We start from the raw sequence: 15,066 nt of genomic DNA on the forward strand, positions 1-15,066 counted from the left end.
GGACGCGGAACCTTGTGGGCAGCTGCTCCCCAGGTGGAGAGGGCCGGAAGGCTGTCGCTCTGCTTTGCTGCGAGGGTGCCCGGTCGCACGTCACCAGCCGAAGTGCTCCTCAGCTCCGTGCGCCCACGGAAGTTGGGCCTCTCGCTGCCTAAAGGGACATCTGAGCCCGGAGAGGCCACGTGTCTCAGGAAGTACAGCAGCGGGCTCCCGAGTCAGTGGCGACCAGGGTAAGTCATTTCGCCTTTGGAAGCCTCAGTTTCCCCATCCGAGGAATGGGGCTGATAGCCTTCCCTTGTGTCCGTTTTGCGGGTCAGCAGAACAGCGCCTGGCCGAGGGAAGGTTCAAGGGGTCCTAGGAGGTTAAGGAGGCAGGATTTGCATCCATACAGTTTTTTTTTCTTGTTTTTTTGCTTTGCTTTTGTGGTACTGGGGATTGGATCCAGGGCCTTTGCACTGAGCTATATATCCCCAACCCCTTTGCAAATTTTTGCTAAGTTGCTAAACTGCCCAAGCCGGCCTTGAACTTGGGATCTTCCTGCCTCAGCCTCCTAGAATGCTGGAATTGCAGGGATGTACCTCAGCACTTGATATCAGATACGGTTAAATTCATCTGTCTGTAATGAGAGGCACAATTGGTATTCTAGCCAGGCCACTGTCTGGTCGCTTGAATATTAAAGTGATAATAGCAACAAGATGCGGGCCCAGTGCTTGGCGCCAGGCCTCCTTGGATGGTGACACTGTTGTGTTATGTACATTGCCTTGATTACTGTCAGCAGGTCAGCAGTACCATCTTGTGAGGAAAACTGGTACAGGCTGTGTCCTCCCTCAAGACATTTGGGAAGAACTGTCTGTGGATTTTCTGTTGCTTCTGTAAAGACTGCTCGAAGAAATAGCCACGGCTGGTGGCAAAGGCCCGTTATTCTAGCACTCTGGGAGGCTGAGGCAGGAGGATTGCAAGTTCAAGCCCAACTTTAGAAATGTAGTGAGAGACTGTCTCACAATTAAGAAGGCCTGGAGCATAGTTTAATTCAAAGGCATTGGGTTCAATCCCAAGTACTGGGGGGAAAAAGACTAGAAGAGAGAATCTAGGAATTGGAAAGGGCTCCCTTCTATTCCTGAAGGAAGAAACCACGGAGGAGCAGCTATTTAGAGCAACTCTCTTCTGTGCAGGGCTGCCAAGTGAAGACTCTGGACTGTGCGGGGCAGAAGGTCTGGCTTTCCATTGCTGGGCTTTGCCCTTCCAGCATGAAAGCAGCCATGGATGCTGTGCAAACAGATGAGCGTGGCTGTGTTCCAATAAAACTTTACTTACGAAACCAGCCACTGGCCCAGACTTTGCCTGCAGGCCACAGTTGGTTTAAACAATTATTTTATCAGTTGAAAAAGAAAGCATTGGCAGGACCCCACTTGGGTAAGGTTGAGACGGAGTTTAACATTTTAAAGATCACCTTCCTTGATATATTATTCATGGAGGAACCTCCTAGAGTTTCAAAGCATCCACCATTTCGTGGAAGAATCTGGTCATTTCAGCCATACATTGGGCAGGGGCTTGGGGCATTTCTGATTTTAGATCTGTCGTCGGTGATAGCCGGATCAGTCCAGTGTCAGTTCGGGGAACTACAATGCCAGGCCCAGATGATAGATTCCTGGCACAACCCAGGGGTCTTCCTAGATTTCTCTCCCCCAGCCCCTGTGCCCTCATTGATGTGCCCACACGTGGCCCTGGCTCATGTCTTGCAGGGAGCTGTGCTGAGCTGGTTACCTCAGTGTTTTGCCTTCGCACTCTTGCTCTCCCAGAGGGGACAAGACCTGCCCAAGCCGAGATGAGGCTTTGAACAGAGAAAGCTCTGGAGACTGGTTGTCCAATAATAGCTTATTCTGGTCCTGGGCTCTATTGTGTTTGCTTAACATTTGGGCCGCTGCCAGGTAATTTACCTATAAGCTATGCACAGAAGAAAAAAGAAACCATCCATCTAAAGTATTCAGATTTTGGCCTTAATTAAAATGCAGAATAAATATGTAAAGGCTAAAGAGCATGAATTATAGATACTGAGGTTTCTCTATTAAAATCGGTTTTCATCTGTGCAGGCGCAGTGTGTTTATGGCAGGGAGGAAGAGAGTATACAAGTCTGCGGAATGCAATATAATTAGGACCTTGTGTGCTTAGCAAGATGGGAACCGGATCTATTGTAAGAGAATGAATCCTCCTCTACCTTTCTCATTTCACTGCCTCTGTGGATTCCCCCCCCCCACTTTGATGCTATACAAGGCTAATCCTGACCCTTGTTATTTAAATTGCTGCACCCTGGCTAGAAAAGCAGCCTTTGCCTCTCTTAAAAGCTCTCCCTCACCTGGCCCATGGAACAGGGCCCACAAGCTGCAAGGACAGAGCCTCAGAGGTAGAGTCAGGCCACAGTTCACCTCCTGGAGAGTGCCAGGCTTTGGGCTTTTCTGCTGGGGTCACAGCAGGGAGATAAAGAAGCCCCAAGGAGCAGAAATCAGGGCTTTGAGTCTGGATACCGCCCAAGGGCTGGGACAGATAAAGAGAGAGAGGGCTGAGGCCCACAGTAACCTGTGTGCCAGTCTCACAACTGGGATTTTTTTAAACGTTCAAATTTACAAATCCGTGTTAATTAGAGGTTAGGTAATAACACACTGTTTCAAAGCACAGTGTTGAGGTGAATGCTGAGAGTTGATTTGCATTACTAATAAACTCCGAAAAACAAACGGATTAGATGTAAATTTAACAATGATGTCATCTATGGCTGGGAGAAGCTTTTTGTAACAGAAGGAGCCAACTTCTCTAGAATGCACTGACCACTTACAGAAATGTAGTTTTGCAGAAAAATGATGCTTCCAGGCCGATCCGGCTCCTCTGATGCACAGTTGGCCTGGTTAGTGGGGTCCTGGGTCCTGTGTGGTGGCCCCGGGGCGTGGTGATGGAGGGCAGGGCCGATGCTATGCACAGACCCTCTGGTGAGAGGCAGAAGCCTGTTTCTTGTCGGTGAGGACAGAATTAGGAGGAGTGAAGAGCTTTGCATCCTCTGGCAGAGGCTGAAGGCTGCTTTCCTTCTGTTTTTGAATCACTTCTGGCAACTTCTCCATATTTGCTTGAAAGCACCTGTTGCTGCTTTCAGTGTGGATTTGAGGATGAGATGCAGATCAAATCTACAAGATTAAAAAAAAAAATCCCATTGTCATTGTATTATAGTTTTTCTCCCATGTTACAGTTTTTCTTGCTATGGTTTCTTTCGTGGTATTGAAGGTTCCCTCGAGAGCGGCCTAGGCAGCCACTTCCTAGGAAGGCCCTGGCTCGTGGAACCTTCTCCTGGCCTTGTTGCTCAGGTGGGGTGCAAGGAGGCTGTGAGGCCAAGATGCAGGGAACAGGAGAAATTGGTTACTCCTGGGTTCCAGAGAAGTTAGGGTGCTGCTAGGGGAGGTCTGGGGGCTGCAGGGAGCTCAGGCAACAGGCAAAAGGGGAGACACTCAGGTTTCCCCCAGGATTCTGATGGGAGGGTTAGGGCAGCAGGCACAAGTTCGGAGAGGATGTGCTGAACCCAAGAGGCAGCTGTGTGATGCATCTGCGCAGCCCATGGGGAGTGGGGCTTGTGGGGAAGGCAGGCAGTACATGTGGTTCTCCTGCCAAGGTGGGCACAAGGAGGCAAGGACCTGGAACAGCTCCACAAAGAAGCCATGGGAGCAGCCAGGTGTGGTGGCGCACGCCTATAATCCCAGCACTCGGGAGGCTGAGACAGGAGGATTGCTGTGAGTTCAAGACCAGCCTGGGCTACATAGTGAGTTCCAGGTCAGTCTCAACTACATAGTGAGACCCTGTCTCAAGAAACAAAAACAAAAACAAAAATGAAAAAAAAGAAGCTGGGAGCAGACAGAGGACTGGGCCGTGTCCATGGAGACAGAGTTCTGCTTCTGTATGCAAAGCAGATGCTGGGGCAACCCAGGATGATAAAATTCGATAGCGATCACAGATGCCAGATTTTGCCATGGTCTTGCTGTGAGATTTTCCCTCAGTTTTCATCTCTGAAGTTATGCAGAGGTGCAGAGCAGCCCCACCCTGAGAGCAGGGGCAGCAGACTGTGGTCCACTGGTCTGTCCTGCTCAAATCTACCTTCAGAACGAGGGATTTGTAAGCACATCCTGGTTTCTTGACCTGAAGTGAGAGCTGGTTGCTTGCAAGGCTTGGTGGCCATTGAGAAGCTGTGATGGAAACCGGGTAATCTACAAAGGCTAAAACACTCACAATCCAACCCCTGTGTTAGACCATCGGAGAAAAATCTAATCCAACTTATTTTAGAAGTATCTGGAAATTTCACCATCTGGAGTCATAGGTCTAGGAGGCCTTTTCTTTGGCCTCTTCCAAGCCTCTGCGTGGTCTTCTGTTGGCCACATGTGGGTCCACGTCACACAGGTTGGCTTGGTGCTATTCTAAAAGGAAAAGTGACAAATGCAGTCCCTCTTTCTCTCTTTGTCCCTCTGAAGCCTATAAGAGAAATCAGCATGTGCCAGCCAGCTTCTTCACCATTATGAGAGGCTAACGGCCATGCCACTCAAATGTAGTTTGCAAGCACATTGCCTGGCCTACTGAACTATGTCAGAGGCTACTGAACCTGGCTCTCAGGTGGACAGACCACGGCGGGTCTCCCAGATAGAACTGTTTCTGTTTATCTCACCCACTCCCAGATAGAACTGTTTCTGTTTATCTCACCCACGCCACGTGTCAGACCTTCTCCGGTTTGCCTCTTTGTCTCTGTGGCCCGGGCTTTTAACAGTTGCAGCCACGAGGACCCAGACCCTTGAAAGCCTGTCATCAACTGTCCCCTTCATTGGTGCCCTGTTTTTTTTTTCCCCCTGAGAAAGCATAGAATGCCACAATCTTGCAGGGTAATTAGCATACACAGAAACACTCAGGATGCGAGGCCATGTGGGACACCCCATAATTTTTGCAGCAGCGGAAACAAGCTTCTTGATCGTGACTCGAGTGAACTGTGTTTATTGCATTTTATACTTGAAAGCATTAAAGACTGCAGCATCTGCTAGGCAAAACTATGTCAACTGTCCGCAGGCAACCTAGCTCTTGGTACCGAGCTTGGTGCTTTTTGTTTGCAGATTAGAACGACGTGATCTCCTAAAACCCTTCCCCTTGGATGGGAGATACGTTTTTGAAAGCCTGTAAAATAAAATCCCTGCAAACAATAACCTGTAGAGGCACGTGTGAAATGTATGGCATCGTTAGCAGCCAGAAGAACCTACAGTTTTTGATAACTTTAATTGGCTCCCTGAAGCAAAATTATTCCTGGGTGAACCACGGCATATTTCTTAAAACATGGCAGAATTTGGCCTTAGGAAATTTCTTTTAATTCCAATATATCAAAATTACTGGCTGTTTACGTAAGAACTGTTCTACAGAGGATTATCTATTTAAGATGGAATTGTGTACTGAGAATGAATTGCAAATAGAGAGCAAACTTAAAATTCAGACAAATCATTTCCAGGTGGTTCATCTTCTTCAGACTCTTACTTAGGTTTTATATTTGTATTTGGTTTTCTACCTCATTTCTTCCCTTGTTGTTCAGATGCTCTTACAGCCATTTGTTTTGATGAGACCTGGTTGAAAGATTTAAAGGACTCGAAAGAAGTGAGGTGTGTGGTTAGTTCCTGGAGCTGTGTCCCTGTGGGATAGGGGAATTCTTTTTTTCCTTTATTATTTTTTTGGTATTATTATTGTTATTATTATTTACATTTCATTTTTTGCTTTAGATAATCAACTTTAATAGACTCAAGAAAGTATAATCCAGCATACCTGCTGTGTCCCAAAGGACTTACAGTATATTTTTATTAGTCCATGTTTATAGTACAAGATGTTTGCATTCGTCTTAGGGAGCAGATATATATATATACTTAACATTGTATTCCCCCTTCCCCTCCTAACCACCTCCCTCCCTCCGTCTCTAGATCCTTTTACCCTATTTATTATTATTTTTTTAAATTCATGTTTGCCACATAAGGTGTTGCATTCACTGTGGGTGGCTGGTACAAAGGCATGATTCAGCTTAAATCTTTTTATGCCCCCCCCATATTCAGACTCTTGAGCCTTTTCTCATTTGCAAAAGATCTCTGTCTCTCTCTGTTTCCTTTGATCAGTCTTTCATTATGCTTTTATTTGTATTTTGGATTACTCAGACGAGAGATATCATGTGGCATATCTAAACTTCTGTGTCTGATTTATTCCATGTAACAGTATGTTTCCAGGGTGTAACCATTGTTCTACACATTTCCGGTATTTATCCTTCTCTACGTAGCCTGGTACTGTTCTGTTATGTATAGATACCAGCCTTTCTTCGTCCATTCATCTCTCTCGATGCACATATAGGCTGCTTCCGAGATTTAGCTATTATCACTTGTGCTCCTGACATGGGTGTGCATGTATTCCTGTAGAGGATGTCTTTAGCTCTTTTGAGAATATACGTAGCAGGGAATATAGATGTGTCAAATGAATTTCTACTTTTAATTGAAAAATCGCCATACGGATTTCCATACAGTTGTACTGGTTTAACTTCCCACTAACAGTGTAGAGGGTTCCATTTTCACCTCAGTGATCCTAACATTTTTTATTACTTGATTTTTTTTAATGATTGCCATTCTTTCTGGCATAAGATGAAACTTACTGTTGTTTTAATTTGCATTTCTCTAGTGGTCAGAGATGTTGAACATTCTTCTTATATGCTTATTGGCTATTTATAATTTTTCTGAGAAAGGTCTATTCATTTCACTTGCCCATTTTGTGATTGGGTCTTTTGTTTTAGAGGGGATCTTTACATATTCTGGGTATTAGCCTTCAGTCTGAGGAATAGCTGGCAAAATTTTTTCCTTTTTTTTTTTTTGCTTTTCAATTTGATATAATCCCATTTGTTAATTCTTGCTGTCATTTCTTGTACAGTTGGAGTTCTGTTCAGAAAGTTCTTGCCTACATCTGTAACTTTGAGGTGACCTTCCAGTAGGTTGTATTTATTTTCTAATATTTAGATCTTTGATCCATTTTGATTTTAGTTTAGTGCATGGTGAGAGATATGGGTCCAGCTTCAATCTTCTGATTATGGAGACCTTGTTTTTCCAGCACCATTTGCTAAAGAGGCTTTCTTCCAACATATGTTTTTGGTTCCTTTGTCAAAGATCAAATAGCTGAATGTGTCTGGAGGTGTTTCAACATCCTCTAGTGTCAATACCATGCAGTTTTTATCACTGTAGCTTTGTAGTATAACCTGAAGTCAGGTATAGTGATGCCTCTGGCTTTGCTCTTGTTTCCCAGGATTGTTTTTGCAATTCTGGGTCACTTCTAGTTCAATATGAATTTTAGGATAGTTTTCTCTAGTTCTGTGAGGAATGCTATTCGTAGTTTGATTAAGATTCCATTAAATTTTTATGTCAGTTTTAGAAGTATGGCCATTTTGACAATGTTAGTTCTACCTACCCATGAATAGGGGATGTCTTTCCATTTCTGATGTCCTCCTCAATCTTTTTCAGAGTACTGTAGTTTTCATCGTAGAGGTCTCTCACTTCCTTGGATAGATAAATTGCTAGCTACTTAATATTTCTTGATGCTCTTGTGAATGGTATTGTTTTCCTAATTTCTTTCTCACTCAATTCTTTCTTGGTGCACAGGAATGTTGATGATTTTTTTTTTTGGTGTTGATTTTATACCCTGCTATATTGCTGAATTTGGTAATTAATTCTAGGAATCTTCTGATGGAATTTTTTTGGTCTTCTATGTAGAAGATCATGTCTTCTGCAAATAATGATAACTTGACTTCTTCCTTTCCTGTATTATCCTTTTTTTTTTTTTATTGAGTTTATTGGTACATTTAGGGATACAGTACAGTTACATTCATTGTTGGGATCATGTACCTTTACATGGCAAGTCTTGATTCTCATTTTTTCCCCTTACCTCTGCCCTCCCTTCACCCCTTCCTCCCCTCCCCATCTACAAACACTTTATTTTCATCTTTTCATTCTCTCACATTTTTTTCTTTTCCCTTTTTGTTCTTCCCCTACGTATCACACCTTCCCTACACCTTTAGCTCCTTTCCTCCCATTTCTAAATGTCAGTAATCTTATTAGAATCTTATGCATTGTTGCAGAATATTCACACCAGGGAAACTATTTGGTATTTACACATGTGGGACTTATTTATTTCACTTAGGAGTATATCTTCAATATGTATCCATTTTCCTATGAATGAATCTATTCTCTCGCTCTTTATGGCTGAGTAATATTCCATTTTATAGAAAAACCACATCTTCTTTATCCAGTTTCCAACGGATGGGCAAATAGGTTGTTTCCAAGATTTAGCTATTACAAACTGTGCCGCTATAAACATGGGTGCACATACTTCTCTGTGATATGATTCTTTTAGTTCTCTTGGAAAGATACCCAACAGAGGGATGGCTGGGTCAAATGGAACCTCCAGTCCAAGCTCTTTGAGGTATCTCCATATTGATTTCCATAGTGGTTGCACTAGTCTGCACTCCCACCAACAATGGAGGAGGGTTCCTTTCTCCCCACAACCCCGCCAACATTTGTTATTGTGTGATTTCTTGATAGCAGCCATTCTTTGTGGGGTGAGGTGGAATCTCAGTGTTGTTTTCATCTGCATCTCTCGAATGACCAGTGATGTGGAACATTTTTTCATATATTTTCTTGCTGCTTTCACTTCTTTGTATGAGAAATGTCTGTTCATTTCGGATGCCCATTTTTGGATCGGGTCTTTATATTTGGGGGGACTGATTGTTTTGAGTTCTTTATATATCCTTGATAATAGTCCTTTGTCTGAGGTACAGCTGGTAAAAATTTTTTCCCACATTGTAGATTGTCTCTTAGTTCTGCTAATGGTTTCTTTTGAAGTACAGAAGCTTTTTAGTAAGATGAGATCCCAGTTGTTGATTCTTTCTGCTAGTTCCCGTGCTACTGAGGATTTGTTCATAAAGTCTTTTCCTATACCAATGTCTTCCAGAGTTCTGCCTAACTTACTTTCCAGCAAGTTTAATGTTTCTGTTTTAATATTTAGATCTTTAATCCATTTGGATTTTAATTTAGTGCATGGCGAAAGATAAGGGTCTAATTTTAATCTGTGACAGGTTGATATCCAGTTTTTCCAACACCATTTATTAAAGAGGCTATCTTTCCTCCACTGAGGATGGTGAGCTCCTTTGTCGAAGATGAGGTAGCTGAGTACATCTGCATTTGTTTTTGTGTCTTCCAGTCTGTTCCATTGATCCTCAGGCCTATTTCTTTGCCAGTACCATGCTGATTTTATCACAGTGGCTTTGTAGTATAGTTTCAAATTGGGAATTGTTACACCTGGTGCCATGTGACTGTTGCCTATAATGGCTTTTGCTATTCTAGGTCTCTTGTGGTTCCAAATGAATTTTTGGATTCTTTTTTCTAGTTCTGTGAAATATAGTGTTGGAATTTCAATTGGCATTGCATTGAATGTATATAGCAGTTTCGGTAGTATGGCCATTTTCACTATGTTGATTCTTCCTACCCAGGAGCAGGGGATATCTTTCCATTTTTTTATATCCTCTTCGATTTCTTTTTTCAGAGTGCTGTAGTTTTCAGTGTAGAGATCTTTTGTTTCTTTTGTTAGATTGATTCCTAGATACTTCATTTTTTTGGATGCTATTGTAAAAGGAATTTTTTCCCTTATTTCTCTTTCTGTCTGTCTGTTATTTGTGTATAGAAAGGCTATTGATTTTTGGGTATTCACCTTGTATCCAGATACTTTACTGAATCTGTCAATTAAGTCTAGAAGTTTTTTGGTGGAGTTTTTTGGATCTTCAATGTAGAGTATCATATCATCAGCAAATAATGATAGTTTAACTTCTTCCTTTCCTATCTTTATTGCTTTAATTTCTTTCTCTTGTCTAATTGCTGTGGCTAATGTTTCCAGAACTATATTGAAGAGAAGTGGCGATAGTGGGCATCCTTGTCTTGTTCCTGATTTTAACATGAAGGTTTTCAGTTTTTGGCCATTCAATATGATGTTGGCTGATGGTTTTTCATAAATAGCCTTTATTAAATTGAGGTATAGACCATCTATTCCAATTTTTTGCAGGGTTTTTATCATGAATGGGTGTTGAATTTTATCAAATGCTTTTTCTGCATCTATTGAGAGGATCATATGGTTTTTGTCCTTGACTTTGTTAATATAATGTATTACATTCACTGACTTTCGTATGTTGAACCACCCTTGCATCTCTGGAATAAATCCGACTTGGTCATGATGGATGATCTTCTTAATAATCCTCTGTATTCTGTTTGCTAGTATCTTATTAAGGATTTTTGCATCTATATTCATTAAGGAGATTGGTCTGTAGTTCTCCTTTTTGGTTGTATCTTTCTCTGGTTTGGGAATCAGAGTGATACTTGCTTCCAGGAATGAATTTGGAAGTATAGCTTCTCTTTCAATTTCATTGAAAAGTTTGAAGAGTAATGGTAGTAGTTCTTCTCTAAATGTCTTGTAAAATTCAGCAGTGAATCCATCAGGGCCTGGGCTTTTCTTTGTTGGTAAGTTTTTAATTACATTTTCAATTTCACTGATTGTGATTGGGGTGTTTAAAATGTTTTTATCTTCTTCGTTCAACTTTGGTAATTCATAAGTATCTAGAAATCTGTCCATTTCTTCTGTGTTTTCCATTTTATTAGAGTACAGGTTCTCAAAGTAGGTGTTCATGATCCTCTGGATTTCTTTCGGATCTGTTGTGACTTCGCCTTTTTCATTCCTAATTGCATGGATCTGAGCCTTTTCTTTCCTTTTTTTGATAAGATTAGCTAAGGGTTTGTCAATTTTATTTATTCTTTCAAAAAACCAGCTCTTTGTTTCATTTATTTTTTGTATCGTTTTCTTAATTTCAATTGCATTGATTTCTGCTCGGATCTTTATAATTTCCTCTCTTGTTCGAGCTTTGGGTTTTTCTTGCTCTTGTTTTTCTAGGAGTCTAAGTTTCATCGTTAAGTTGTTTATTTGAGCCCGCTCTGTTTTCCTAGTGTGGGCATTCAATGTTATGAATTTTCCACGTAGAACTGCTTTCATTGTGTCCCAAAGATTCCTGTATGTTGTACTGGCATTCTCATTTATTTGTAAAAACTGTCTAATTTCTTCTTTAATTTCCTCTGTAATCCATTGATTGTTTAGGAGAGTGTTGTTTAGTTTCCATGTGCTTGTGAAGTTTCTATTGTTTCTTGTACTATTGATGTCTAGTTTGATTGCACTATGATCTGATAATATACAGGGGATGACTTCAATTTTTTTGCATTTATTTAGACCTGTTCTGTGAGCCAGTATGTGGAAAAGAGCCAACTTTCAATTCATTGATTCTTTGTATTTTTTTGGTCTCAATTTCCTTAATTTCTACTTTGATTTTCATGATTTCTTTTCTTGATTTTGGTTTAGGCTTGGATTGTTGTTTCTTGAGTCTCCTGAGGTTCCTCATTAGCTTATTTATTTGAGCTTGCTCTGTTTTTCTGATGTGAGCATGGACTGAAGTGAGCTTCCTCTCAGGACTGCTTTCCTTGTGTCCCATGGGTTCTGGTGTGTTGTACTGGCATTGTTGATTGCTTCCAGAAATTGTTTAATTTCTCCCTCAGTTTATTCTGTTTTTTTTAACCAAAGAAAGATGTTGAATAACTGCAGCATTAAACTCAGTGGCTTCGCTTTTTTCTCTCTTTCTGACTCCCTTTCTCTGCCCTCTCCCTCTATCTCATTCCCTCTGTCTCTGCTTCTCACAGACTCACTCCCAGGTGTGCTTCACAAATCTCCTAGGCGTTGCTCAATCCAAGCAGCTTGGCGATAAGAGCAGTCATTGTAGCGATCTTCTTCCTCTGTTCACCATCTCCCCTCTGTCACTGGATGTAATCTATAGACAGCCAACCCCTGAGCCCGGGTGTGGAACAGTGATCTTTTCTTCCTGCTTTGCAGGCTGAATCTCAGAGAGGTGGAGTAACTACCTGCCCTGATATCACAAAGTAACTGGGAGAACTGAAAATGGAACCTGCTCTGAAATCGGATGTAGCAACATTATTGAAGCAGTGGATAGCAGAGGGCCAAGCCAGCCTTTGGGGAGGCCCTTAGAATCGGCTACCTGTGCACAGACTGGGAAGCATAGCTGGTTTAGGCTGGGCCAGAGTTGGATTCTACAGTTCCTTTTCATTCTTCAACACCAGCAACCACTTACCTTGAATAGCACCGAGGGAGCCGATTCCCCACGGCGGTGGAGGGACCGTGATCTCCTTAGGCTGAGAAGGTTTCCTATTAGTGCCTCGTACTACCCCTGGCCTTTGGAATAAAAATCTTCCAGCTGCGGTTGTATTCCCACATCTGGGAGATTCTGGGCAGGTTTTATCTGCTTGGGGTTGACTTTCCTTTGCCTTTGGCCTGGGAAACAGTCTCAGTTGTGTTTTGAGTGACTTCAATCAGCAGCAGCTCCTAGCTTTGCTTTTGCTCATGGAGGACGAGTGCTGTGTTCTGTCACTGACAGCGTGTTTCAGGTGGTGACAGTGGTTTAGGAAAGGCTTGTGCTTCCTCCATTAAGATTGGTGTGTGTGTGTGTGTGTGTGTGTGTGCGCGCGCGCGTGTGTGCATGCTCGCACCTGTGTGCATGTGCATGGTGGAGAACTGGAGGGGGCTGTCTTCTCTTTAACACTGGCTTCTCTCTTCCCCCATGGTCACACACACACGCACACACACAAGCACACACGGTTGATATTCTGCTTTCATACTGGGCTGGGTAACCACAGAGATTTTCTCCAGGAAATTGTACAAGAGCCTGTATGTCAGCTATTGTGTGGCCGCTCAGTGGATTGCAAAGGTCGATATGATTTGCCAGCTAGGTTGTAGACGGACCTAAAACGGTGGAAATCGTGAACTTGGTCTGGAGATGAGACTCTTACAGATAGTGCTGCCCTCCGGGGTGGCAAGGGAGAGCCTCATCCTTGTATTTTCCTGTTTTTGTTTCACATCAGCCAAGGCACAAGCAACAGAACCATGAATATGGTGAAAAATAAAAACCTGTGAATCTGAGGGGCCTTAGGTCAGGAGAGAAAGCAGTTCCACCGAGAGAGGGGAGGGATGGAATTGGTAAGGCTGTAAGTTTGGGCTTAGTGACAGAAGGTGCACGCAGGGATTTCCAAGATCCCCGGCTTCCGCCCTGCCGAGTTGGGCCTCATGACTCACGGGCCCAGCGGGGAATCAGTCTCACTGCTCCTGCACCTTGGCTCCTGTGATGATTCCTCACCTTGCCCTGTGGCTTTGACCGCCTAACTACGTCCTGAATCTTTAGACTCCTGCCCCGCACGGCACAACCAGGCCTGCTGTCGTTTCTCTCCGCTCTGCCTCGTCACCCTGGCTGGTCCTCAGAGCTCATCCTGGTTCCCCGGCTTCACTCCACGGCCAGGGTGGCCCTCTCACTCTGGCCGGACTCGCCCTCTGCTGCCTTTGTGGATAAAGGCCAGACTTCTTCACGTGCCCACACAGCCTCCTTTTCTCTCCAGCCACCTTCTGCTCAGCCTTCTCGCTCGCAGTGCTCAGGTTCACGTCTCTCGAGGGGCCTGGAGTGCTGCGATGCTGATGGTCTCGCCGGAATCCTGTGTCCCCTTCCTGGCCTCTGCTCTGCCCCACGACCCTGCAGAAAGCAGCACAATTCATTTCTCCACTAAGAAGATGTTTGTTGGAGACCGACTGTTCCAAGTGTGGCTCTCGGTGCTGCAAGTAGAACAAAAAGAACGTGAACCTTTTCCCCCTCAGTTTTTTCCCCTCACCTGGCTTGTATTTTATTAGAAAAAGGAGCACAGCTGTAATGGAAGGTCTGGAAGTGGAGGCCAACAGAGGGAGGAGGGGAGAGTAGGGGCTGGAGAAGAGGCAGGTGACGGGTGCTGCTTCAGCCGGGCTGTCCTGGGCAGGGCGATTTCTAAGGATCCCTGAGTGAGTTGAGGAAAGCAGGTCCCGGAGCCACAAGTCTATGGAATCTTCTCTGGCCGGGTCTGTTCGTGCCTTCATCTGTTCACTCACGAAACTGGGCCTCCTGGTCTTGCTGGTTGTATATGGGACTTTCACTCATATTTGCACAGTTTGTGGGATCAGCATTTATTTCCCGAGTAGATTTATAGCTGCCGCTTTTTCTTTCCTTCACATCATTGCACCCCCAGTGACCTACTTGCATGGGAAGCATCAGTGTCTGTGGAGCCAACACAGATCCCATAAGGAGAGTCTCACGTCCTGTGATTTCTCTCCCAGACCCTTGCAGAGCCTCTTCTGTGAGGTTCCACACTCTAGGGGCCCCGAACCCCTAAAACCTCAGCCTTCTGTGGCTGTGCTGTTGCATCCCACAGCGGGGAGGGGCTGGGGATGGTTTAAAGTAGGAGATAAGGAGCAGGCACGAGGGAAGTGACAGGCACAGTGACAGATGGGCTTCATCTTTCTCAGAAGGCAGAGGTTGCAGAATCAGCGATGTGATCTCTGGTTGACGCATCAGGTGCTGTTGAGATACAGTCATGACTTTCAAACATACTTTCTCAATCTTTGTTGGGAGTGGGAAGAGCACGTGTTTTCCAGAGGCTCTGTGGCAGCCCACATTCTTTTTCTCAGTGTAGGCCATGATACACAGGTCATGTGATTGAGATTAAGCAGGGAGGTCTGGACCATGGAACTCCAGGGAACTTTTGCTTGATAGAAGCAGAGGGAAAGGAACAGTAAACTGTTGGGAGCATTTTGTGACTCGAGGGGGTCCAAGATGAAAAGAGGAAAGAGTCACACTCACTCTCTCATCACATGCTCCAAGACAACATCTATATTTTGAGATGCATTGGTAACATTTCAGAGCAGTTAGCATAAGCAAGGCAGCTACTGGGATCTGGTGCATTCACCTGTAACATTACACTGAGAGAGCCGAGTGGGAGGGTTTTGCCTAATTCCAGATGTATTTTGGTACTCGGCAAAAAGCAGCTGGGCCAGTGGCTTAAAAAGTGGCATAAAAGCTGGGGAGGCAACAAGCCTACA

The 15,066-nt window shown here is 43.9% G+C and overlaps 1 protein-coding gene across 6 annotated transcripts in view; it reads left to right on the forward strand.

Moving 5' to 3' along the window:
- Cbln4 (cerebellin 4 precursor) overlaps nt 1–15,066 on the forward strand; it is a 153,323-nt gene that overhangs the window by 16,036 nt on the left and 122,221 nt on the right. The window contains exon 1 of one of the 6 annotated variants that reach the window (XM_010628827.2): nt 7–227. The exons of the other annotated variants lie outside the window; for them this stretch is intronic. The gene's annotated coding sequence lies outside the window, so the exon portion shown is untranslated. Of the gene's footprint in view, nt 1–6; nt 228–15,066 lie in introns of those variants that run through there. 6 annotated transcript variants of the gene reach the window in all.

This window comes from Fukomys damarensis, unplaced genomic scaffold (assembly GCF_012274545.1).
Source record: "Fukomys damarensis isolate Sample0158 unplaced genomic scaffold, DMR_v1.0_HiC HiC_scaffold_22, whole genome shotgun sequence".
Lineage (NCBI taxonomy): Eukaryota > Metazoa > Chordata > Mammalia > Rodentia > Bathyergidae > Fukomys > Fukomys damarensis.